Source organism: Manis pentadactyla, chromosome 7 (assembly GCF_030020395.1).
Source record: "Manis pentadactyla isolate mManPen7 chromosome 7, mManPen7.hap1, whole genome shotgun sequence".
NCBI classification, from domain to species: Eukaryota; Metazoa; Chordata; class Mammalia; order Pholidota; family Manidae; genus Manis; species Manis pentadactyla.
In genome coordinates, this window is record NC_080025.1 from 88,019,318 (window position 1) to 88,046,443 (window position 27,126).

At 34.2% G+C, this 27,126-nt stretch overlaps 1 protein-coding gene and 1 pseudogene across 1 annotated transcript in view; both read right to left on the bottom strand.

Moving 5' to 3' along the window:
• Nucleotides 1–27,126, bottom strand: part of AGMO (alkylglycerol monooxygenase) — a 384,539-nt gene that overhangs the window by 91,674 nt on the left and 265,739 nt on the right. The gene's annotated exons all lie outside the window — the stretch shown is intronic.
• On the bottom strand, nucleotides 14,119–16,349 carry LOC130684394 (39S ribosomal protein L1, mitochondrial-like; annotated as a pseudogene).

A 27,126-nucleotide genomic window follows, 5' to 3' on the forward strand; every position in this document is an offset into this window, starting at 1 on the left:
GTATTAATTCTTGTATGCTGAATAGTACATCCCAAATCTAAGACTTCTACTTTATTGTGTAACTATACCACACTCAAAAGGGCTAATAGAGAAACATAATTTATAGACCTGGTGTATAAAATATTAAGATAAGTTATAATCATCATAAAGATAATGAACTCTTTCTTGATATGAAATATCAAGAGGCATAATTTACAATCTTGAGAAAAGTCATTAAAGCATATCAAGTTTTGGGGATATTTAGTATTAAAAAGCCATATAAGTGCCTACATTTAGTTGTTCAAAGTTTATAGAATAAAATATAAAGTTATTCAAATATAAAATGATGAAGTGACTCCAAAAGCAAAAATATTTTTCACTCTGTAATTACACAATTATTCTATAAAAAGACAAATCTACCAGCAAAAAGATTTATATATTACACTATCTTGATGTCTAGTTTAGACATCTTACTCTATTAAATAGTCTTGTAAAAGATAAAAAGATATAATTTATATTTCATCATGATGGACTCTTTTGGGACCCTAAAATGTGAAAATTCTTGTTTGACATGACTTGTCTTCAAGGTCAAACCCATTTGTTTGGAAGAAACTTTGAATCACATGGTAAAAAGTTAAAACAGGCAGACACCTTTACTTATAATTAATCTAAAAGTGATAATGGTGGTGGCTCATATAGAACTTTTTTTTTAGATGGACAAATCAGTTAAAAAATCTAACATAATATGACTCTTCAACTTGTTTTAAAACTGTTGTGGTTTGAAATAAATCACAAAAGCATACTAGACTTTTTTTCTTATGAAGCCTACAGGAATGAGACATTGTCATTACCTAATCATATAATTGCATCAAAGTGAGAGCAATAAGAAATCTCCTAAAATATTCCCAAGAAGGTGACTGCTCCTATGCAGATGGTTTCAATCATCACCTTCACACTGATACTCACATGCACAACCCCCAGGCCTGACCTATTTTCCTGAGTTTCAGACTTGCAACTAAGATTCAGGTATCTCACAGGTACCTCAGTATAAACGTGCCAACAAATAAACTCAGTATCTCTCCCTTACAATCCTTGCCTTTTCCCAGGTCCCTACCTCAGTAAGAATGTAAGCTCCAATCCAGACATTTGAAAAACTATGTAAAACTTTGTCATTCATCCCTCATCTCTGACTGATCAGTAAACAAGCCTGATAGAGTTTATCTCTTAAATCTCTCCCTAGCCAATACCATTCCTTTCCAATGCCTAATACTTCAGTCCAACTGAATTTCATCCCTATTTTCTAGATACCTAGGATATTCCTGCAAGTCCCCATGTCTCCAGTCTCCCTTACTCTTTTCTCACCTCTTCCTTTTAGCTCTCCGTCACCCACAAGCTGCCAGAAAAATCTTCCAAAATAGTGAATCATTTCATGTCACTTCTGTATTTAAAGAATTTCAGTTCTTTCCTGAACTACAGAGTAGTGTAAATTCTTCTTCTTCTGTATATATGCCCCTTACTAACCATATCCTTTCTCCCCTCTTATATGCACTTGCTAGGTTATTCCTGGAATATAGAAAACTTGCCATAAGTTTGCACATGCTTTTCCTATTTTAAAATGTGTCCTTTCTCCCCCTCCCACTGCCCCATTCTGATTAATTTACTCTCATTCTTCTTTAAGTCTTTAAGCTTACCTTATTTGAGAAGCCCTTTCTGAACTACCAGTCAAGATGGAATATTCCTTCTAGAATATTTCTGAAGCATCCATCTAATATCTACCTGTATTATAGTTTTTCACTATGCACAGTGACTACCTAATTTGCATATGCCAATTTATTGTAAGCTTCTTAAGAACAGAGTTTATGCCTTTAAGCTAATTTTCATTAGAGCTTTCTGAATTATAGGTCAAAACATAAAACAAATAAAATCACATAAATACTTCTGTGCTAAGTAAAGCCCTTTGATATTCCTGTTCTGTTGATAACCATATTATCATTAAACTACATATAATGAGAATATAACAACTAATATGATGAGCTTTATAGTTTACAAAGGAAGCAGGCATTTTTTTCTACATTTTGTGGCTAAAAAAACAAAGTCTCATGATATCAAAGTAATTTATCCAAAATCCTCCAGTGAGTGTATGGTAAAATTGATACTCAATCCAATTTAAGTTTGATTGTAAAATCACACACTTGTAGTTGGTCAAACAGAGTGATTTGGCTTAAATTCTCAACTTAAAAGCTTACTATTCCTTAACATTCAGAAGTTTTACCATTCATTCCATTATCCTAGATATTGCACTGAAATCTAGTCAAAACAGTGGACATCAGGTAATAGTCCATCAGCAATAATCCCCTCAAGCAGTTATTTATCAAATGATTACTATGAAAGAGACATGGGCTATTACAGAAAGACAAATCTGCTAAAAATCCTGCTAAAAATCCTTTGGGGAAACACGTTAATTACAACTACAGGCACACATTATGAAGAAACATCATTACCCTCACTGAGCTGTTTTACAGACAGGCAAGATGAGTAGAGCCAACATTTTTTCCATAGGGAGGACATCTCCACATTTTTGAGTGGGTACCAGTAAAAGATGATCAGCAGAGAGGGAAATACTTTATACTTTCTTAATATCTTTCTGTAATAGTGATGATCTTCAACTATATCAAAAGATTTATAAAATAAACTTTATGGGTTGGAGGGAACTAAGGCAACTTTGAAGTCCATTGCCCTATCCACAAGATACATCTTTTTCCATCTCCTCCCCACAAAATAAGATCTTATCTAGTCAATATAACTCAGGCGTTTTTATTGAATTAAAAAAAGGCTTATTCAGAGTGTAAGAATGTTATTATATATAATAGAATAATATTGTGCATGCAAATATATGTGTGCATAGGTGTGTGTGTGTATATGTACACCTTCTCTAAAATAGAATGTTAGACAATCGTAGTTGTTATTATTGTACCTATTCCTTATCATTTTAGAGATAATGCAAATGAAGCCCAGAAGGACTAACTGATTTGTCTAGGGTCCCTCAATCAATAATTTCATTCTATTCAATAACCATTGTTCCCTGTATTTAACAAACATTGTTATCTATTGGAAAGTATACTGGCTCTAGGATCAGCAGAGGCCAGGCCTGATTCTCACAATCCCATCTTTGCAGGTCTCCAAATAACACTATATGAGTCCATATTCCTTCAGCTTGATATAAATTTTATGTTGAAAAATATGTATCATATGCTGTCTGGAAGGAAATATTTGCTCATCACGGTTTGTCATAGGATCCTATCCCCAAGCTCCTCACATGGTCTGTGCCAGTTCTTTTAGGATTAGCAGCTGCTATGAGCAAACACATAGCATTAAGGCTGAGTAACTTGGCACACTTTAAATAGATCAAGTTTGGTTTTAATTTAAAGAATAATTTGATTCAGTAATGTTATTTAAACAAATGTAAAACCTCTCACAAAAACTCACATGTAGTAAATGATCAAAGCTGTGGTTATTTAGGTTTTATTTGCTAAAACTGTGAAGATAATATTTTTAGCAAAAATTTCCATTCCATTCGTAGCTATAACTTTGGAGGGAGGGACCCAGTTAAAATTTCAGTTTCTATCATTTTGCCAGAAAAAAGCATATTTGGTAACCATTTGGAATATTTGTCAAATATTGAATCTTTTAGCTTCAAGTCAATTAGGATTTGAGGTAGGGAGCATCAGTCACTAATATTAAAACAAACTGGATCAGACAAAATGCCCTTACTTTCCTTAGTATCATGTTACTTCATTATTATGTTTTAAATAATATTAAGTGTGTAAAGTAATGAGAAATACGGGGACAGTGCTATTATTATTTTTGGATTTTGAGTATTTAATTACATTCTTTATAAAGTGATGGAGAGCTTCTATTTATAAGACAAGAGTATACTACTTTCCTATTGCTGTTCTTAAAAATTGCCACAAATCTAGTAGTTTAAAGTAACACATATTAACTATCTTATAATTCTGGAGGTCAGAGGTCTGAAATGGGTCTTACTGTTCTAAAATCAAGTATGTTGGCAGGGCTGCCTTCCTTTCTGGAGGCACTAAGGGAGAATCCGTTTCCTTGATTTTTCCAGCTTCTAGAAGCTGCCCACATTCTTTGGCTCAAGGCCCTCTTCCATCTTCAAAGCCAAAAGTAACCAGTTGAATGCTTTGCACATCATCTCACTCTTACTCTTGCTTCTCACAGTTACAAAAACCTTTCTAATTACACTGGGCCCACCCAGACAATTCAAGTTAATCTCCCCATGGATATATTTAGGGCCCATTATTCTATCTCACAGGGTGAAACGGCTCTTCTTCTGAAGACAAAAATAAAATTGCTAGCTATTAATATATATATGTATAATACATAAAATACATATGTATAATATGTAAAACACACACACACACACACACACACACATATATATATACTATATATTAAATGGGAGCTCATAGAGTATGAGAACTGGTTTTGGGCTGAGGACATCTGTGCTCTATCAAGCATGATTTCATTTTCAACATACTCAACTGGGTGAAGGGAAAAATAAATAAAAATACAGAAACCATGTAAGATGGGGAATCTAACAGAAAACCCTCCCCACATTATCCCAGAACCCCAATGATCCTACCTACCTTTACACTAGGCTACTAAAGACAAAGTTGTTTAGGTACTGAGCAAGGTGGGAGAAAAATGTCCCCAAGAAGTTGCAGTCACAAGGCAACCATTGCTCAGATGTGTATCTTAGGTGGACCAAATAACTTGTCTGGTAGAACCTTCAGCTGTCTGGCCAAAGCAAACACAATTCTCTCTGGAGGAAAGCACCCTTATCTTAGACCTTAATGAATCACTAAATATAAATTTTTAAAGGCAGTGACCAACACATAATAAAAAACAATCAAGTTCACAGGAAAACAAAGCATCCTGAGTGAGAATAAACACAAACAGTAGAAAGTGGAAACACGTGTTAAAATTATCAGATATATTTCCTAAAATAACTCCTTTGGTCATATTTAAAGAACTAAAAGATAAATTTGAAAATATTTGCAGGAAATAAGAAACTCTGAAGCAAGATACTTAAGAACACAGCTTAGGCTTCTGATAAAAAAGAAAATAAATACAGTATCTAAAATTTGTAAACTAAATGGATGGGTTTCACATCAGTTTGTATATCAGATTAGACACACATGAAGAAAGGACTTACGAACTGTTAAGGAAGTTTTATACAAATGCAGCACCAGAGAAAAAACAGATAAAAAATTTAAAAAGAGAGAGAGAAAGAGAACTTAAGAGATGTGTAAGACAGACTGAGAAGCTCTAATATACATTTAATCACAGTTCCAAAAGGAAAGGGAGAGAGAGTTGGGTAGAGGCAATATTTGAAAAGCGAAAGGCTGGAACTTTCCAGGTCTGATATGAAACACTGTGTCATTTCTTCAAGAAGTCAGATGTATCCTAAGCATGATAAATAAAAAGAAAGCCAAGCCTAGACACATCTTATTAAAATTATAAAACATATTAAACATAAAAAAAGAAATGTTTAAAGGGCTGCGAGTGAATAAGAGGCAGATTACCTTCAAATAATTGATGGTTGGGATGAGAGCTGACCTCTCAAGAACAGTTATGGAAGTCATAGGACAATCAAAAAATATATTTAAATAATAATAATTATTATTTTTTAATTTTGGTATCATTAACATACAATTACATAAACAACAGTGTGGTTACTAAACTCCCCCTATTATCAAGTCCTCATCACATACCCCATTACAGTCACTGTCCATCAGCATAGTAAAATGCTATAGAATTACTACTTGTCTTCTCTGTGCTATACTGCTTTTTAATTAATTAATTTTAATTATTTTTCATTATCAAATATATGTCACAGTGGATCAACAGTCCCCCTCCCCTGCCACACCACTCACTCTCCCCTCTCCCTTGATAACCACTAGGCACTTCTCAGTGTCTATAAGTCTAATGCTCTTTTGTTCCTTCTGTTTTGATTTGTGTTTATACTCCACAAATAAGTGAAATCATATGGCATTTCTCGTTCTCCTCTTGGCTTATTTCACTGAGCGTAATATCCTCTAGTTATATCCATGTTGTTGCAAATGGCAAGATTTCTCTTTTTTTTGGTTGAACAATATTCCATTGTGAATAAGTACATATTCTTTATCCATTCACCTATTCAAAGACATTTAGATTGCTTCCATATCCTGGCTATTGCAAACAGTGCAACAATAAACACAGAGTGCATATATCTTTTTGAATCATGGATTGTGTTTTCTTCAGGTATCTTGAATATAAGAACAATCTTTTCCTGGACACATCTCCTCAGGCATGGGAAACAAAATTAAAAAATGAATAAGTGGGACTACATTGAACTAAAAAGCTTCTGTACAACAAAGAACACCATCAGCAGAACAAAAGGCATCCTACAGTATGGGAGAACATATTTGTAAACGACTCATCTGTTAAGGTTCACATCCAAAATATATAAAGGATTCATACACCTCAACACCCAAAAAACAAATAACCTGATCACAAAATCAGGATAGAGGATTTGAACAGACACTTCTCCAAAGAAGAAATACAAATGGCCAACAGGTGCTCCACATCTATAATCATGAGGAAATGCAAATTAAAACTGCAATGAGATATCACCTCACACCAGTTAGGATGGCCAACATCCAAAAGACAAGAAACAAGAAATGCAAGCAAGGGTGAAGAGAAAGGGGAACCCTCCTGCACTGCTGGTGGGACTGCAAATTGGTGCAACTACTGTGTAAATCAGTATGGAGGTTTCTCAAAAATCTAAAAATAGAAATACCATTTGACCCAGTAATTCCACTCCCAGGAATTTACCTGAAGAAAACAAAATATATCTTTAATGTGCTGAAAGAAAATGGCTGCCAAACTAGAATTTCACACCCTGGGAAAGGGTGGCATTTCTCAAGAATGAAGTTGTAAAATAAAGATATTTTCAGACAAACAAAAACTTGGGAGAGTTCACTGCCAGCCAACACTCACTGAACACAATTCTAAAGAATGAAATTCATCAGAAGAAAAATGATCTGAAATAGAAAGTAAGAGATGCAGAGAAGGAGATTGTAAATATATGGAAGTGTCTATACAAATATTAACTGTAACTGTGATTAATATCTTATGAGGCTAAAAATAAAAAGTTTTAGGTGGACAGAGAAAGCTTTCTATGATTTGCTTTCTTTCATGGCAATAAAAGCATGCTTCTTAGAGACTCATTATAATAATAATCTTAATTAAAAATAATTCCTCTTTCACTGACTTCTATTAACTAGATTCCAGATATAGTGCTGAAAAATTTACAGTTACTACCCACAGTTCTGTCAAGTAACTACTATTAAATTAATTTACAAATGAGGAAACAGGAAAATAAGTTTACACAGAATTCGAATATCCTAAAACTAGTAAACATTTGGGCCAAGATTTATCTTCCGTGAAAAAAATCTCAAGAAACCTACATCTTAACAGCTAGGCTTTCTAAAAAAGATGGACAGTTTTTATTAGCAGATGTGTCTGTATTTTAGAGAGTGAAAGGACTTAAGGTAAATACAAAATTTGATGCAATAAAGCAACTGATTCATAAACACAAAGGAGAGAAGACAAACAGAATGTCATAGTGATATAATGATAAAATTCAGAGACAGACATTGATTTTGCTCAGTAACTTAGGAAAATATGGAATAAAACCCTAGTAAATATGTATGCTGAAAGTTTATAAATGTTGTTTTTATATACTTAACTCTAAAATTAAAAAAATTAAAACCACTATATTGTACTTTGAATCAAATTTTAGCCTTCAAAATTTAATGAGATGCTCCTCATATGTAGATTAATTTGAGGTTCTTTTTTTTTTTTCAGTTTACTGGAACACAATCTAATTTCTTCTTGGTTCACTCTTAAAATTTTATTCATGATATATCAAAATACAATATATAAAAAGTTATAGAGTATAGTACATTACTTCAGGTAATGATCCCTAATGTAATCCCTGGAACCTGAGCATACATTACCTTACAAGGCAAAAGGGATTTTGCAGAAATCTTAATGATTATAAACCTAAAGTTTGGAAGATCACACTGAATTACCCAAGTGGACCCAATCTAACCATCTGAGCTTTTAAAAGCAGTGAAATTTCTCTGGCTGGAGGCAAAAGAGGAGAAAAAGATTTGGCAGAAGGGGAAGTCAGAGAGACTCCAAGCATAAGAAGGATTTGACGTCATTACTAACTTTGAATTGTAGGGGTCCCAGTGCAGGGACTGCAGGGAGGCCTCTTGGCAAGAACAGCAGCCCCTACCCAGCAAGGAAATGGGAATGTCAGTCCTACAACCTCAAGGCTCTGAATTTTGCCAACATGAATGATCTTGGAGTAAATTTTTCCTAGATCCTCCAGATAAGAACTCAGCAGACCAACACCTTGATTTTGCCCTTGTGAAAAACTGGCTGAGCAAACCCAGACTTCTGACATACAGAGCTGTGAAATAAATCTGTGTTGTTTCAGGCTACTAAATTTGTGGTAATTTGTTATGGCAGCAATAGAAAACTAACATATGTAGCAAAATTTTTAAAATATAATTGAAGTAAAATGAAGAGAAACACAAACATATGTGAATACTTGCTGCATATTTGACTTTAAGCTGTTTAGCAACCAAAACAAATAGAAAATAAAGCCTACTTACAAAAATTAATAGGCATCAATATACATAAAAGAGATAAATGAGTTTATAATATAACATAACTACACCTGTCACTAAGATCAGAGGAAAAATCTCCTTTTTAAGGTCCTCTTTAAGTACCATAATGAACAATATCTTCAACCACATCCATAGAGTAAATAAAGAAAAAAAGACCATCACAAAATTTTTCATAATTTTCTTATTTGTAGGTCAACTTCACAATTTTAAGCAGTGTAATAAGTGTCAAAATGCAAGACCTAACTAATACCTGTAATTTCAGTTATCTAGAGAAATAGTTTCTAAATGATGTTCCAAGAAGCATTAATTTTGAGAGGTATCATTAGGAGTAATGTTGTTGAGTAAAACACTATGCATCGGTTAACCATGCTAGAGGAGGATTCCAACTCCATGGAAAATAGTGAAGATCATCATAATACCAGCCACTAGGAATAGAGGTACAAACACTTTTGCCCATTTCATCTTAGTATAGGAGATGCCAAGGAAAAACACAACACAGTCAAGCACTGGATGGAACAACACTCTTACTCACAAAGAGAAGATGGGCCCCAATAGTGTGCATCTGTTCCCCCATGGCTTGTGAGTCCTCTTGGCAGTGTAAGCAGGGCAACTAATTCAGCACATCCTCTCATACTGCTGTGGATGGACTCTTCCTTCTCCAGAGTCTGAAATACTGAAAGCTGAGGGTGTGCCTGCAGGACACTGCCACACATGCTTAAGTAGAACAAGAGTACTCCCTACTCAAGGTGATAAACCCTGCATAGGTTGTGTGCGCTCTTCATCTCTTGGTAAAGAAGGGTTGAAGGTCCATTCTTACGTGGCTGAATGGGGAATCTAAAAACTGCCTGAGAGGGTTGCCACCTTTCCCAAAAACCATTAAAAAAAAAAAGTTTCATTAATCAGATAAATAGGCAGAGGGTACCTCAATAAAGTAAGCATTTTTGCTGTAAGATATCATAAAGCTTTCTGTAGGCTAATGTGCATGTTTACTCTTTAACTTTGTTAGCAATGTCATTTTGAGCAAAAAAAAAAAACCAAAAACCAAGAACTATTTCAAAGCAGATTGCTGTGTGACTGAATAAATCAGTCCTCTTTACAAGTTTAATAATTATACGTCACTTAAATTATTTGATTATTTTAGGCAGTAGGCAGATAGTATAATTCACTTTCTGCCAATGGTGCTCCAATCTCATGGAAGTAAAACCAAATTTATTCACATAAAGAGAATTAAAAAAATTTAGCTTTTGCCCTCTGTAACTGCCAGGATGGACACAGGAAAATGAAATGCACAAGCATATCGACATGTGGTGTTGTTATTAAACTATAAGTACTTTAAAAAAGACTTGCAGTTTCCAAATGTCTTGCTCTTGATGGGTTAAGATAATCTTCCTTGTGATTCTGACTCTCAAAATAGTAACTTTGACTTTCATTTTAGCAAATTGTGTCAATATTTGACACCAATCAGAAAAATATTCCAATATATTGGGGGTCAGTACTAACTTGAATTTTTGTCACTTAAGATTTTTAAAATAGTAACTGTAGATATGCACTGCATCTAACATATATAAGGTATGAATTTATGACCCAGAAAAATAGTCATTTCCATAATCCCAAGACACTGTAAAAGTTTATTTAACCATTGGTAACCTGACCATTGACAGATGTCTAGATGAAACCAGATGCTTACATTTAGTGCTGGGACATAAAAATAAATGTAGACTAGAATAAATCATAATGGAGTAATCCAATTTTCTTTATTAAATCAGGAGTGGGGATAGGTAAATAGGTTCAAATTCCACTCAAATTATTGGGCACAATATCATCTTGCAATAGGAGAACTTTCCTAAGGTTCTCAACTTTCTTACCATTTTAAACACCTGTTAAATCCTCTTATGAACTTGACTCAAGTGAACATAACACGTTATTACTAGAGCTACTGAAAGAAAAAAAAATCTCAGAATATTTTCATTCATTCATTAATTCCAAAAATAGTCAGAAGTGATTTGATACAAAAATCTGGTAGAGCAAGCAGCAAGAGAATTTACCACCCAAAATGGCAATGGTAGTATTCAATGCAAAGCACCATTGAATAATTTCTACTGGAAGGGATTCAGAAAGGTTTCTATTCTTTGTTACATATAAATCAAAAAGTTACAAAGTCTTAGAATTGTTCCTAATGTGAGATTTATTCTAACACATGGTAACCAAGTTTAGCTTTTGACTGATAAAAGAACCTTGTATATTATGGTGTGTCCCTCAAAATGGTATTATTTGCAAATGGATCAGGTTAAACATAAAAATATCTTGCTGATCTTGAAATCCTAGTCCACATGTACAAAAACCTGATATGATTGTCCCAGATGCACTCACAAACCAGTATCAAAAGATGACCTTGAGTTCACAGGAAATATTATGAAATTAAGAAAAATATTAAAGATATAATACTATCAGTCTTCTGAACCTAACAAAAATGTTTGTTATATATGTCTGTCGAGATAAATTTTAGGGTTTGTCTGTTAAGCAACATTCATAGGGTCTGTTCATGAAGAAATCAATCATAATTTAATCATGGTGTTATTTAATTTAAAAATATATATATTTAATTCCTTTTTTAAAATTTTGGTATTATTAATCTACAATTACATGAAGAATATTGTGATTACTAGACTCCCGCCTTCACCAAATTTCCCCCACATACCCCTTCACAGTCACTGTCCATAAGCGTAGTAAGATGCTGTAAAATCACTACTTGTCTTCTCTGTGTTGCACAGCCTGCCCCATACCCCCCCACCACTATACATGCTAATCGTAATGCCCCCTTTCTTTTTCCCGCCCTTGTCCCTCCCTTCCCACCCATCCTCCCCAGTCCCTTTCCCTTTGATAACTATTAGTTGATTCTTGGGTTCTGTGATTCTGCTGCTGTTTTGTGCCTTTAGTTTTCCTTTAGAATTATATTCTACGCTGTCTCAAAACCTTTTCTCTTCTTGCCTTTAACCTGACTTCTTAAAGAAGTTGATAAAGATGCTTTTTACTTAACTAGTACTTTGAAAATCTAAAATCAGACTTCTTGAAGCTGCCCACATTAAATTCTCTAATGGCCTCCTAATTACCCAGTTCAGTTACCTTTTTCTAGCACTCACCCTATTTGGACATTCTTATAGTACTAATAATGATATCTTCTGCAATCTCTATCGCCCTTTGCCTTCCATGATCTCTTTCTTCCTACTTCTATGAATGATTATTGCCAAAATCTTTCAGTGGGTCTTTTTCTTCATCCTCATTTTCTGTTACTAGACTTGTTCTGTCATAACTTCCTCTTACTCATTTAGGTTCTTCACAAAGTGGATTGCTTATGTCACACCGTGGAATTGTCTCTTGGAGGAATGGCTGTCTTGGTAACCAGACCCCCTAAGATGCTACTAGAAACAGTGAGACAAAATAATTTTTAAAGATTTTTTTATAGGAAATCACTGAATGCTAGTGTGGAATTACAGAGCATGAAATGGCAGAGAACAGAAATCCAGAGAAGTGAGTTCAACATTCAGAACTCTTTCGCCCTCACAGAATTTACCAAATGGAAAAAGCTGGGGTAACAAAATCCAAGTGGGGATCTTACAAAATAGTGACCAGAGTAAATCAACTTTGAGTTTAGATTGGGACCCCCAAGGGGATGCATCCTGGGACTGAGGCTAGAAACCAAGTAAAACATGCTCTTTATGCTCTGAAGCTTGGTTTTGAGTCATGTATGTAGAAACTCATGCCTCAAGGCTGAATTAAGATGGTCTGGATTGTAAAGACTATGGCAATGGTGATATAAAATTATCTTTGGTAGAAAGTGATATTTTTTGGACTCAAACTTTAATTTCTATGAATTAAGCTTAAACTTAGTATACATCACAAAGTCAAAGATCACCAGAAACAATAAGAGAGAAGACTTCATGAGTGAGAAGCAAGAGAAATGATAGACAACTGAACAGACTTACAGGTACTCAAAGACATTAGAATAATTTGACATAGACTATAGCTATGTATTTTAATATTTTAAGGAGATATATGCCAAGTTTTAGTTTTAAGGGCACCATATGTTTAAGTTACATAAAATATTTGAAATAAAATATCTAGATATTATAGAACTGAAACTTACAAGTAAAATAAATAATTCAGTGGTCTTGCTTTGGAGCAAATTAGACACACATGAAGCAAGAAACAAGTGCAGTAGAATACAGCCTTAACAAAAATAATCCAGAATAAAACCCAGGAAGTGGGGTACAGAAGTAGAGATGTGAGAATGGAACAGAAGGGAGTGTAAACAGATACAATAATAAAGTGTTCAAATATGATTAGAGTTTCAGAAAGAAAAGTCAGAATGTGGCAGAAGCAGTATTTGAATAGATTAAGGTAAGACTTTTCCCAAATTGATGGAAGACATCAATTCACAATTCTAAGAAACCAAAAGACTTCTAAGCAGGATAAATAAAAAGAAATCTAAAACTAAATGTATCTTAATGGAGCTGCAGAAAAGCAAAGATGAAATCTACCAAGTAACCAGAGAGGGCCATAACAGAATCACTACTCTGCATAAAAATTCCAATATCTTGATTCCTGCTTAATATGTCTTAGCTCCATAATGATTAGAGATTTTGGTTATAATATTCTAATTAAGTTTATTTAAGAAAAGAGAACTTTAAATCTCTCTCCATTTATACATTAAAGGATGCATATTGAATTTTCACAATTGGAAAATAATAAATAAGAGCATTAATATAAACTTAGAATTTATTTTTTAAATGGTTAGATTTTTAAAGTAGCTCAACATTCTTGTTTTCCCTGTCTTTATTGGGAAATTAACTGATAACCATTATTAAATGAGATGGTAGATGTCATGGAGGGTTATATATGCATGGATATAAATGAGCTCGAAAAAATTTCCAAATTAAAAAAAAAAAAAAGAAACTTGCCCTTTTTATTAAGGTTTAGACACAGAGAAAATTTTATCTTCTTATTTTTGAAAGTACTGTGAGATTTTCCAGTATTAAAACTCACTTTCAAGTATGATGATCTAGAAATAAGAAAACACCAAATGCAGCAATTATACAGTTTTATAATTTTCTCCATTTTTCCTAATCCTCTGACAATAATTTCACAATGTAACACTTTTAGAAAGCTTCTCTGTTAATCTTTGGGCAACAATGGCTCAATCTTCAGAAACAAACCTTCACTTGTTGAACAACAAAGGAAAGCATGTACCACAAAGGGTCCCAAACTCAGCGTCCATAGAATCTAATGGAATTGACAGATGCTATTTATATTCTTCATTTAGACAATTTATGGCAAATTTACTACAGAATGTTGTGCTTACAAACTACACTGATAACTACTTGCAGATGGCAGCTATCTGGTCACTTGAGATATCTAGTGTTCCTACTGTGGTCTCGAGAAAGTTCTCACATTCTTCATCTACCTTAATTTCATGTCCAATTTTAAATAATTCAAGAATTTTGGGGATGTCATGGACAATGGATTTTTAGTAAGTTTGGAAACCTTTTTATCAGCTTCTTTAATGGATTAAGCACAGGCATTATATTTGGAACAGCTATATAAGTCTCATTGAATTTCATCACCAAAATCTTCTGAATCAGATTAGATCCTCCTGCAAATGCAGCTCCATTTTCTTCTGTGATTTTAATCTCTGCTGCATTCTCTGTAAATAGAGCAACTTTAACTGATTTCTGAAATGAATGGGTATGGAAAACTAACAACACTGGCAAATGGCTCCACTTCTTTCTTCTTCCCCAATACTTTATCTGGTGTTAAATCAATATAAACATCTTGTTTTGGATTAGTAAAGTCCAGTACTTGAAATTCCCTAGTAACTGAATAGTTTTCTCCACTTCCTGTATCTGCCTTGTATAAGCATTTTAAGTAGACATCACCCTCAGCTCCCCTTTCATAGAGGGATACGATTTTATTTTTTCTATCCCATCTTTATTCTCATCTGATGCCTTCTGTTTTGTAACTTTTTTGGTTTTCTTTGCAGACTTTGTAGCAGCAGCAAAATGTCTGTTGGGCACTGAATGCATCCAGAATGAGGATAAAGATGCCTGCTAAGCCAACTTGGAGAGACTATGATGATGCATCATAACTGTGCCTAGGTGACTCCACCTTGCACTACTGCAAAAGGAAATTCTATGCCAGAGCTATCTTCCCTACAAGTCCAGACAACCCCTTGTTTTACCTCTACCAAGGCATCTGACAACCACTACTATGTTGACCATTCCAGATTGTTGAAAACTTTCCCTTTCTGATAAAAGAAATCAAGATAAGGAAACCACTGCTTAATATAATTTCCAAATATATGTTATATTTGGGTTATATAGCTAGGATTTTTAGGGCTTAAAAACAAAATTTAATTGTTATATGACATATTTTTTAAAGTGACTTTAAATGTTAGGGCAAATAGTCTGAAATATCTCTCTTAAGAAAAACACTCATACTCCAAATCCACTCACTGACTTCATTCAAGCCCCTGTCATGGCAAAAAACAGAGAGAGAGAGAGAGAAAGTGATGGAGACAACTCTAAGATTCTTTGGTACACGTTTACAATTCTTTTTCTGAAATTCTGAAATTCAAAAGCTCTGAAACCCAACTTTTTTTCTTATTTAATTTGTCCATAGAATCTAAATGGAATGGACAGATGCTATTTATATTCTTCATTTAGACAGTCTATGGCAAATTTACTACAGAATGTTGTTGTTTTTTTTGCCAGCAAATATGCTACAAAATATTAGTTGTTGGATTAAGAGGGCTGCCACAGATCAATCCCCTGGTACATGGGGATGGTAATAGATGGCATCACCTTTTAAAAACTCGAAAATATGCTAAATTCCAAATATCTGGCATGAAAGGTTTCTGGATGGGATATATTTGTATGAAGCAATAGCGAGGATCTGCTGGTGGCAAATATTTATAAATACATCATCACCTCCAAAGAAGAACAGATATGTCCGAAATTAACTAAGTGTAAGGATGGAGCTCTTGAGGGTTTTCTTTGGTGGTGATGGAGGGTGAGGGTGTCAGAAGGCAAAGGGAAGTTATAAAGAAAGGATTCTTATCTTTACAGTTCACAGTTGTGGATAAGACAATTTGCTTAAAATTTTGCATTTAATAGTGTAAGATCTACACAGTTTCAAAAGATGTACATTATTGCTACATTTAGAAAACATATACTCACTAAAGAATATCAACATTAATTTTCATAAAAAAGGTAAAAAATCCTGAAATTTTGCTTCTATTTTTTTTTTCTTCTGTAATTTGAACTCAAGGAGATTCTAAATATATGGGTAAATTTGTTACTATTCTCCATAGGCTAGTAAGCTTGCTTTTTTCTCTACTTAAAGCTTTATACCAGACCTACTCTTCAGAGCTCAAAATCTTGGGCTATGACAGTGAAAAATTAGGAGTCTATTAAATATATGTATTTTTTTCCTACTGTGTTTTCTAGAATTAAAAAGTTATTGAAAATGGAAGCAAAATAGGTTAGGCTTTAACAAAAATATTCTAATTACTACAGGAAATTTCACCTCCCTGCTAAATAGAAATATATGGGAAGGGAATGGGCCAATAAGGGGTAAAGAGAATAAATGCACAAGTTACTAAGACTGGTATGTTTTGATTTAAATATATATTGATTTTTTCTGTATAAAAGAAACAGTGGATAGTACACAACTGTGAAGATCATCTTTTGGGAATTAAGAACAATTAAAAGACAGAAATTAGGCATACCTAATGTTTAAGTAAACACACTTGAAGAATGGTGCAGTCTTTGGCATAATAGGAATTATTTTCAATATCCAATATAAAAAGATAATAAGCAAATGTACAAGTACAGGATGATCTTCTTATTCATATTATAGATTAAGAATAAGATAAATTTACTCACTGAATAATCTCTACAGACAGATATAGGCAATTTACCTTAAGAAAATGTTCCAACTGTCAGAGAAAAATTAATTCTGTTTATGTTTCGCTTGTTTTGTTTTTTAATTATTTGATATAAAGAACTGGAGGAAGACAGGTGGGGGGAAAATACCCAGCATGGGAGAAAACCCACTATCTTCTTCAGGGGGGATAAGAGAAAAACTGAGAAGAGAAATACAGTGTGTACAATATAAATATTTAATATGGACAGGGTAGGAGAGATATTGTCAAATTATATTGATCTTTCAAGTTTTATTTTATAACATTTGCTTTTTTATTCCTTATGGTTTGTTTCTTCAAACAATGCATATGCCTCAAATTCCATGCTGAAACATCCAGGCAGACACTGAAACACTCCCAGTCTCTTATAATATTTAGATACAAAATAACTTGGAGACTCACAGATAGAAACAATTATAATTTTATACTTATTTTAAGATGCTGATATTTCATAACAGACATGAGATGCCGCCAAATAAGTGCTCCTTTGCTTTAAGTTCACTTAAGTGAAGACAAGTGTCTGAAAGTATTTCCTGCCACTACCTCTGACTGAGGCAACTTTAAAACTCATGGTTCCTGCAGACATTTTTATTTTCTGAAGTGTTGCTTTCTTTAAAGCTGTATTTTGTATTAAAAATACATATATACCTAGTTACTGTACATAATACCAAATATTGTCAAAACGATGCAGTAAAATAAATGTAGTAAAATAAGACTACTTTAGGCTAAGGCTTCTATCAAATAACTTTGCTTATCATCCTGCAGCATTAACTTGACACTCGGTTACTATCAATAGACCTTCTGCTCTGTAAAAGACAATGTCAGGGGAAAAAGAGAGTAAGACATAAACTGAAATAAAATGTGTGCAAGAAACACATCAAAAGGAAAAACTATGGAGATAGTAAAAATATCAGTGGTGGCCAGGAGTTCAGGGGAAGGTATGAATAAAGGGAGGATAGAGGACTTTTGGGACAGTGAAAATACTCTGTATGATACTAGAATGGTGGATACATGTTTTTATCCATTTGTCCCAATCCATAGAATGCACAACATCAAGAGTGAACCCTAATGTAAACCATGACCTTTGGGTGATTATTATGTGTCAATGTGGGTTCATCAATTGTAATAAATGCCAATCTGGTGGGAAATATTGATAATGGGGGAGGCTATCCATGTGTGGGGGCAGAGGATATAAGGGTAATCTGTACCTTCTTCACAATTTTGTTGTGGAAGTAAAGCTTCTCTTAAAAGATAAAGTATTTAATAAATAAAAATTCACTCCTAGAGAAATATACACTGGATATATACAATTGGTCTTATGCAGTGATGTTCAAATTTTATATCCAGACTAAAATGTGTTTTAAATTTGTAGTGCTACTTTTATTGGGAAGATATTAGAAATTCACATCTGAATTCACAAAATTCACATCTGGACTGATCTGACAAAGAATAAAATACTCTATACATATACAGTTGTGTATACACAAACACAGTCATGTATATACACAGGGAAATGACAATTTACATAGGACCTTTAAAATATATTTAAGGAAAAATAATTTAAAATAGAAAAAATAATAACAAAATATTAAAATACCAAGTAAAATAGAAAAAATAACAAAACATTAAAATACCAAGTAAAAAGTAAAAAAAGTAAAACACCTAAACTGAAATTAATGTACTTTACTACTTCACATCTCACTCTAGCCATCTCAAATATTTCATCTAATTCTAACTTTTCAATCCAATTTTTTTTCATTAATTTATTGTTAGTTTTTTATTTATAAATTTTATTATTGCTTCATACAACATTTGAGCTTTAGACAACCTATGACAACTTGGCTACTCTGAAATTTGTGCTTGTCCTTTTAAATGACAATAAAAATAAAAATAAAGACCTATATAAATCAATATTCACTGTAATAACTCTTAAGGTCAAATTTTACAAAGCAGAGAAAATAGAATATGCTCATTAAGAGTGGTGCAAACTAACATGGTAGACACAATTTTTTTGCCTGTGGATATTACTGTTTTTCTTAGAAAGAATATGGGACTTAATTTATGATGTCCTCAAGATGCAAACTCTATTAAATGAAACTGGGGGGGAAAAAAAGGCAGTAGAGGAAAATGGTAAAAACCTAGTTACCTTCTCCCACTAGATGGAGCCCAGGCATCTATATGGCAAAATCCTTACCATGTTTACATTTGGCCGGATTTGATTATTTAGAAGCTGACATGAGCAGTATAATCTGCAAGGGGGAAGGAGGGACAATATGTAATTTTTTTTTTATGGTAGTAGCTTGGCTGAATGTAAATTAATTAAAAGTAGACATTACTTCTCTTGATGGTCCTTTTTCCTGATTCTCCAACATACAAAACACACAGACCTCTTTACTTTCATGACTGCCTCCAACATTCTATCTATTCTGTAAATGCTTCTCTACAATTATCAAAATGCTCTTTAAGATAATTCTAGCTCCATTTTTCTTATTTTTTTCTAAACCCACTGAGCATATGAAAAACATTCATTTCTGATCTTGATCATACATATTTTTAGGTGTAGTTACAATGATTAAGTAGCCTTCTCTCTTGTGAGAAAAGGACAAAACACTATGATCTTCCCTATAGAAAATGTATATCAACTTTGAAAATAGGAATGGCCTACTTGGGACAAACAGATCCCATCCATTTTGTTTGGGGTTCCATCTTCAGCTCCCTGGGAAATAGGGCAGTCATAGAGGAAGGGTTCCTAATGTGCAAAAGGCATGGAAGAAGAAAAGAAAAGGTACATCCTGCCATCAATAATTAAACTGGTCAGGCTGCCAGGTATGATCTCAAAAAAGATTAAAAAACTATAACCCAGGACCAAGATAGGAAAGATTTTATGAACTGCCGGAAAGTCTGCAGCTTTCCAGAATATAGAATTTTGGCGTTTGTAATCTTAATGTAAATTATTTCAATTGTTTTTGAGCAGTCTTGAAAATTCACAACATACAGCATTTGCAATTTTGCTGAGGCAGAGATTTGAATCACATGTGCTATAAGCCTCTTAAGAGCTGGTCTAGTTAACTACCTATAATGTGTTAGAACTATACTTTATTGTTCTCAACTTACAGGAATGTGGGGAAGTTGGGGTTCCTATGGCCAGGATCCTCACTGAACTTAAACCACCTGTTGATGTAACTGGCCTGTTGCTGGGCTGCCGCTTCCACACCTTTAGGTAATATTAGCTATTATTGTGCTATACAGAGGGCTCGGCCCACTGCTCTGCGCGGAGGCAGAGACACTAATGCTCGACCTACCGTGGGAGAACAAGCCGGTTAATAAACCCTTTCACCCCAAAGAACGTTTTGCTGTCAATTTCTTTGATCACACTGAATTCATAGTGAACTTGCCCGGGGCTGAAACCCATTGGCAAGACAAGGAAGAAATGATGTTTGACTTCTCTGACAAAGTTCTTCTAAATCTTAGTTTTGATAGTTGTTTCATATTTGCAATTAGTAGAAAGAGAGCAAAAAATGAAAAATGCTTGAGGCTAGAGTTAGAGGAGACAAAACACTTTGGGATGTGGAGAATATCAGCTACCAAAAAGTATACTTGGTCCTGGATACCAAAAAGAAAAGCACATGAGAGAATGAAGGAAATGACCGGACTGAGCCTGAGGCATCTTTCTGAGCTGCACTTACAAGCTCAGGTGCAAGGACCGTTTGATCAGTGGCAACAATGTATCAGCCACTGAGTTAGGGAGGCAGCCTATCTAGGAAGGCAAGCCAGTTACGAAACTTAGGAGTTTAATGAGAAAAAAAAAAAAGATTAGAGAAGAGACAACTTAGAGCACAGAAATACAGAAAATATAAATTACAACAGGAAACTATAGGAAGGTTATCCACCTTTGGGGTATGTATACTTTGGAAGTAAGAGGGAGCAAGGAGGAGATGCTTCCATGAGATAATGAAATGCTGATGTCTTAAGTTATTAAAAATTCAGGCAAATTAAGGAAAGAGGACTGTGACTGAAGAGCAGAGAAGAGAGATTCCTCCCACACGGGTAGCCTCTACCCATGCTGGAGTGAATTATGAAAACTTCACTCTTTCAGACAGGAAGGGACCAGGATAATTGCAAGGAATCTTGTGCTGAAGAAGCTAATAAATAATCATCTTATTATACTTTGCCAGATGCCCAGAAGCAGTCACTGAGGGTTGTAGACAGGCAAAGGAAACTCACTATATTTTAACTTCAAAATAATCAATATTCCTTTTAAAAGTAAATTTTGGAGTGATCTTTTGAAGGTTAAGTCAAATCACATTTCTTCTCTGCTCAAACATTTCTGTAGTTTCCCATGTGTTCCTTATACTAGCCAACAAGTCTCCACAGATTCTGTTCTCCTGTTACCTCCTCTCTTCTTCCATCAGTCCTTTCCATCGATCTAGTTTGGACCCATCCTTTCCTCTACCTGTATGCCTCTTCCCTAAAATAACAGCATGGCTTGCTCTTCACCTCCTTCAGGTGTTTGCTGAGCATTCACAGAGGACCTATGAATCCTTTGCGATCCTTCCTTCTCTATACCCCAAAGCCTCCTCCACTTCCTTGCTTTGTTATTCCTCTTACCATCTGACTGATCACCATGTAGTATACTATAAAGTTTATTAACTTATTTCTATAGTGTCTTTCTCTACTAGAATGTAAGCTCCCTTAGGGCTTTGATTTTTGTTTTTACTTTTTTGGATATATCTTTGGAACCTAAGACAATTCCTGGCACATAGTTATGTCCATTATGTATTTTTTTCAATGAATTAAATCATTGCTGATAAAAACAAATTTTTAAAAATTTCATAAATCTAAGAAGAGAGGTGATGAGGACTTCAGTAGTGCATAGAGAGAAAACCTCCATAATTAAATTGGAAACTCTGAAAGAGCATAATCACACAGTGTTTCTTCTCATGTTTCCTGGGACCAGGTAAACAATAAATACTTTATGGGAAAATAGTTGTTTCTGAAATGAGAATGACAGAACAATACAAATATTACTGTACCAAATATACTTAAATATTCTGAGAGTACAGAGAGGAGTAACCTAGCATCTAGCAGGTGTACTTTTATATAGTTAACATTTATTGACATTATAGTTTTCACTTATTGATATCTATATTTGATATGTTCTGTGTTCATTATCACATTTAATCTTTTCAAACCAGTGAGATATGATCTCCTATCACTTTACAGAAAGGGAAACAGTGATCATGGGGTAGGAAATGATAGCTCTGAAATTCAAACCCATCTCTGGGAGTCTGGATGCCATTTGCTGGAGGGGCGTAAGGGAGTCCATATCCCAAGAAGGTATTTTCCTTGGTGAGTTTCATAGAGGGCAGAGATGAAGCTCACTAAAGTTAATAGGGCAGCAGCCCTGTGCTTTAGGTCAGAGGGCTAAAAATAAAACAAGCCATGTATCTTTGGCTCAAGTAACTTATGGACTAGTGAAGGAAAATAATTTATAGAACAGTAGGACATCATTTATTTTTGGTACAGTAGATTTAATTATAAGACGTTATAGTATGGTTTCCTAAATGTTTCCGAGACAACTATTTTTTAACATCATACTCTATTTACTGTAGTCACCAATGATAAGCTGGATTATTTAAAAGTATTATAAAACAAGTACATTCATCTGCCAAACTATCAGTACTAAGAAAACAGAATCCTATACTCATAGTTTGATTGTGTCTTATTTGAAACCATTGATAAAAAAACAATTTTATCTTTTGAGAGGAGGAACAAACAGGAACACTTGTCCTGGTTTCAGAAAATGCCTTTTCGTGCATGTTCAATTTCTACCCTAAATGTAACTCTCACCTAGCACCTCTTCCTCTGCTAATTTCAGTATCAACAAAGGAACTGATTACTTAGCAATATATGAAAAATAATATTTTGGCAATCATTTATGTTGTAATTTCTGGATCTGAGTTGCTAGAAAGTTCTGAGATATTCTGATATTAAGCATTCTCTTGAACAACTTAATTTTCTACAGCAGCTTTGTCTCTGTACTCATTAGCTACATAGATTTTTCTGGGAAAAACCCATGCCTATACACATTATTTCCTTATAGAGACAATATATTTTCATTGGTAACAGCATAGATTTTAAAGTCAAATATTCTTGTGTACAGGTCTGGCCTTGCTAGTTAACTGACCTTGGGCAATACACCTACCCTTCCTCTAAGTTTCACCTTTTCCTGCAAAAAGGGGGTGTGGGAATCTGTTGCAAAATGATTCCAATGATCTACAGTTTATGGTATTCACACTGTTCTAGAAGATTATTTCACAATGAATCAGGATTGGCTGTGTGACCCATTGAATATGGTGGAAGTAAGTGGTAGTATGTGACTCCTAAATTTAGGTTATAAAAGGCATTATAACTTCCCCCTTAGCCTCTTGGATTGCTCAACTGAGCAAGCCAGAAGCCATATTTTGAAGACATTTAAGCAAGCAGTGGGGAGCTTATATGAGGAGGAACTGGGGACACCAAGTCAATGGCCAATACCACCATGCTAGCCTTGGAAGGGATTCCTCCAGCCCTAGGCAAGTCTTTAGATGACTTCAACCCCAACCAGCATATAACTGCAATTCCAAGAGAGATACCAGGTAAGTACTGCCCAGCTCAGCCTTTCTTGAATTCCTGAGCAACAGAAGCTGTGAGAAATTAAAATGATTGCTATTATTTAAGCCACTAAGATTCAGAATAATCTTTTTATGCAGCCATAGTAATAACAGGAGTCACCTATCTGAATTGTTGGGATAAATGAGGCAATGCATATAAAGAGGTTAATATAGACTAGCATACACTATATGCTTAAAATTACCACGGAAAGAGCTACTGTAACTGTGTATGTGTGTGTGTGTGTGTGTGTGTTCAGCTAGGTGCTTAAACCCTGGAAAAGGATAGAAAGGCCTATCTCAGGACAGGCTATGCTACCATATACACTTTCGCAACTTGAATCCAGGGCAGAGTGTGTACTAAAACATACTGTCTCTTCTTGTATTTCCCAGCCTTTTTAAATTGAGAAAGGACATGTGACTGAGTCCTGTCAATGAAATGGGAGCAGAGGTTATACGAGCTGCTTCCATCATGGCCCCCAAGCCTTCCAATGAACAATCTTCTACTCTTCTTCTACTGTTCCTTCAGAATAGAGAGAAGGGTGAAACCTTAAGAAGGAGCCTGGATTCCTGAAAGGCCACACAGAAGAATACACACCAAACAAAAAACGCTAATACTGTTCTTTTCATGAGTAATAAATAAACTTCTGTTATGGTGAGCCACTGATGCTTTGGAGGTTATCTGTTACAGTTGGTGGCCTGATGTTAATTAATATCTACCTTCACTGGGCACTGATAAATTCCTCCCTATTAGGCTTCCCCTCTCTGTGATTGGTGCCTGGTTCTGGTATATCACAGGAAACTTGACAATATATGAAGAGTTGTTCTCAACTGCTAAAGGTACCACAAAGACCTAGGCTCCATCTCATCAGAAACTTTCACTAAATCAAAACAAAACAGACAATACATTCAGGCATTGGATTCAAAGTATGTTACATAAATTTTTCTCTATTCTAATGTATTCTCTCATTATTTCCACTTTCTGATATTTCACTTAATTTTCTCCTTTCACTTGCCCACTTCAGTCAGCTATAGCTTCTGGTCCATCCTACCAGGTATCCTAATTTTCCCATTTACTTGTTATATGACTTCAGGCAAGTCAAAATATGAAACAAGACCTTGTTTGTAGAATTCCAAGCATAATTAATATTAAATGAGTTAAAGTAAATAAAGTGATGGGCCTATGAAAGTGCCTGGTATGTTTAGGATATAATGAATAATAATAAATAATAATAAATATAAATAATAAAGTTATTTAATAAGTTACTTATATAAAATAATGTATAATAACTATTAATATTCAGTAATACTTAATAACTATTCAAAATAAAAATATTTACCCAAATTTTTACCAAAAAAAAATATTTATACTAACTACCAAGATGAAAATACATTTTGCTTTTTTTTGGATACATAATGATATTTAAAACTCTGTATTTTTACATCCCAATTCTCTGGCAGATATAACAGTAATATCAATTTTTCCCATTGTGGTATAAATTATATGATGGTTTCAGGACATACAAAAATTAAGTGGATCAGACCCTCTTATTTTTTTTTAACCTTAAAATTGCTCTGGCAATAGAAACTTTTCATGAACACTAGAAGGAAAAGCTTATAGCCCAAACACATAAACAGAACATTGAATTCCACTCTATTTTACATAATATCTTCTACTAATGTGATGATACACCTGACAAAATTTAACAAGCGTGATGATATTTATTTCAGAGCACCACTTTGTAGCCTGAAATGGATACTCATTCTAGCAGGTGTCAAGCCTCAACAAGAATCCACTTTCAAAGTTAAATGCAAATTACATACTGAAATGTTGTAAAGAAAACAACTATATTCCTTTCCCCCAAAAAAGACTTTTTGTGCAATAGCCTCTAATGAGAGTGAACTTAACTGATACAGTAAATGAATCTGGATACAAAATTCCTTTTAGCTTAAAGAAACATCAAAGTCCATTTCATAAATGAGAAATAAAATGTGACTTCCTTTCAACAAAACAAACACCTTGATGCTGATTTTTTACCACATCAACAAGGGATTTAGAGTCCAAATATCCCCTTTGAACTTGGTAGTAAGTTTCAGTGTGTTTAGTATGTTGATGTTAAATGTGGCCCTGACAAGTGCTAATATATACCCTTTGGGTTACTTGATATTCTCCATAGAGACGCACTGCTGAATTAAAAACAAAAAAAGAAGAAGAAAAAATGAAAGTTATACTGCCATGGGTTCACACATTCACATGAAAAGAAAATGACTACAGAAAACCATCAATATTTCAAGTGCTTGGGGAAATATTCAATATGCAAATTATTTCATGCTAATCTAGATTTCACAATCAATAGTTTAAAAGATAATTGTAATAACTATCTGGGAAAATTGGTTAAAATAATTGTAATTTGGTACTTGAAGAGTCATTTTTCTTTGCAGAATTTCCAAATTCCAACTATACCTATTTCTAAAATATCTCTTCCTCCAGTGATCTCCATATATCAGCATTTATTATGGACTCAATATTTTAATGTCCCATAAAAGTTACTATAGACTCCAAGTAAGCCCGAATAAGTGTGAAGGAAACAAGTCACCAAGAGAGGAAATAATTCCCCATAGCACAAAGAGGATTCCTGAGAGCAGGAATGTTCCAAATGATGTAAAAGGAAGTCTCACAATAGCCTTCATTTTCTCATGTTTTACATGCAAAGAACTATGAATAAATGACTTAAAAAGTAGCTAAGAAAAAGTGGTAAAGAGGAAAAGAGGACTCACAAAACAAATTTGAACTCTAAACATCATCTTGATATACTGGAACGTAAAATGTCAAATCATTCCGAAGTTTCTGACAACAAAAAATGCTAATCAAAAAGTATTTACACCTTTGATTGGTTTATTTTAAGGAATAAGACTTGCTAGCTTGTATATATACAATTACAATGATTTGCTTTCAAATGGTAATATCTTTGGGGCATTTTAGAAAAAAGCTGTCACCTCATTCTATTCTTACGTGATATCAGAGTGACCGAAAAGTAGGTGAGTAGAAAATAACAATCTGTTGTAACTTCTGTTGCTCTCTCCACCTCCAACCCCTACACCCTGCCCCAGGCAGTGAAATACTCCCACATCATAATATCTGTTAGTTAATACCAAAGGCTTCACCCAGCTTCAAAGCAGAGATATTAAAGGCTCACTTTCCACCACAAGCAGGTGTATTTTTATTAGCTTTCTCTTTCAAAATTGCTATGACTTCACTTGTGGATATCCTGCCAAAAGCCATTATTGAAAGCCTTACTATAATTGCTGAGTTACATGCAATGTCTGAAGCACAAAACCAATGTCACTTGGAACCCTCCAACAATTGACTGAAACCAAGTGTTACATCATTAAAGCTGAATTACAACACACCCATGGCGTGTTTTCCATGTGTGCTATTTTAAACAATAGTAGAACAAAACCTGGCTATAAATTCACAGATCCCCAATTTGTTCAAATTCATGAACAATAAGAGCTGTCTGACAGACTTTTCTGGCTCAATTTTAGTCAGAAATGTCATGTACCAAAATTAAATGTCTGTTTGGATTTTATTAGAGATGGAAATGCTAGCTTTATGTTATAAATTTAAACAACCTGCCACAAAGGGACACTCACATTTGTATCACTTGGGAAGGCATAGTCATCTAATTGCTTAGGGTAACACAAATAAACTCATGTAAAGTGTTTGGTTTATTAACTGGCTTTATGTAGAATG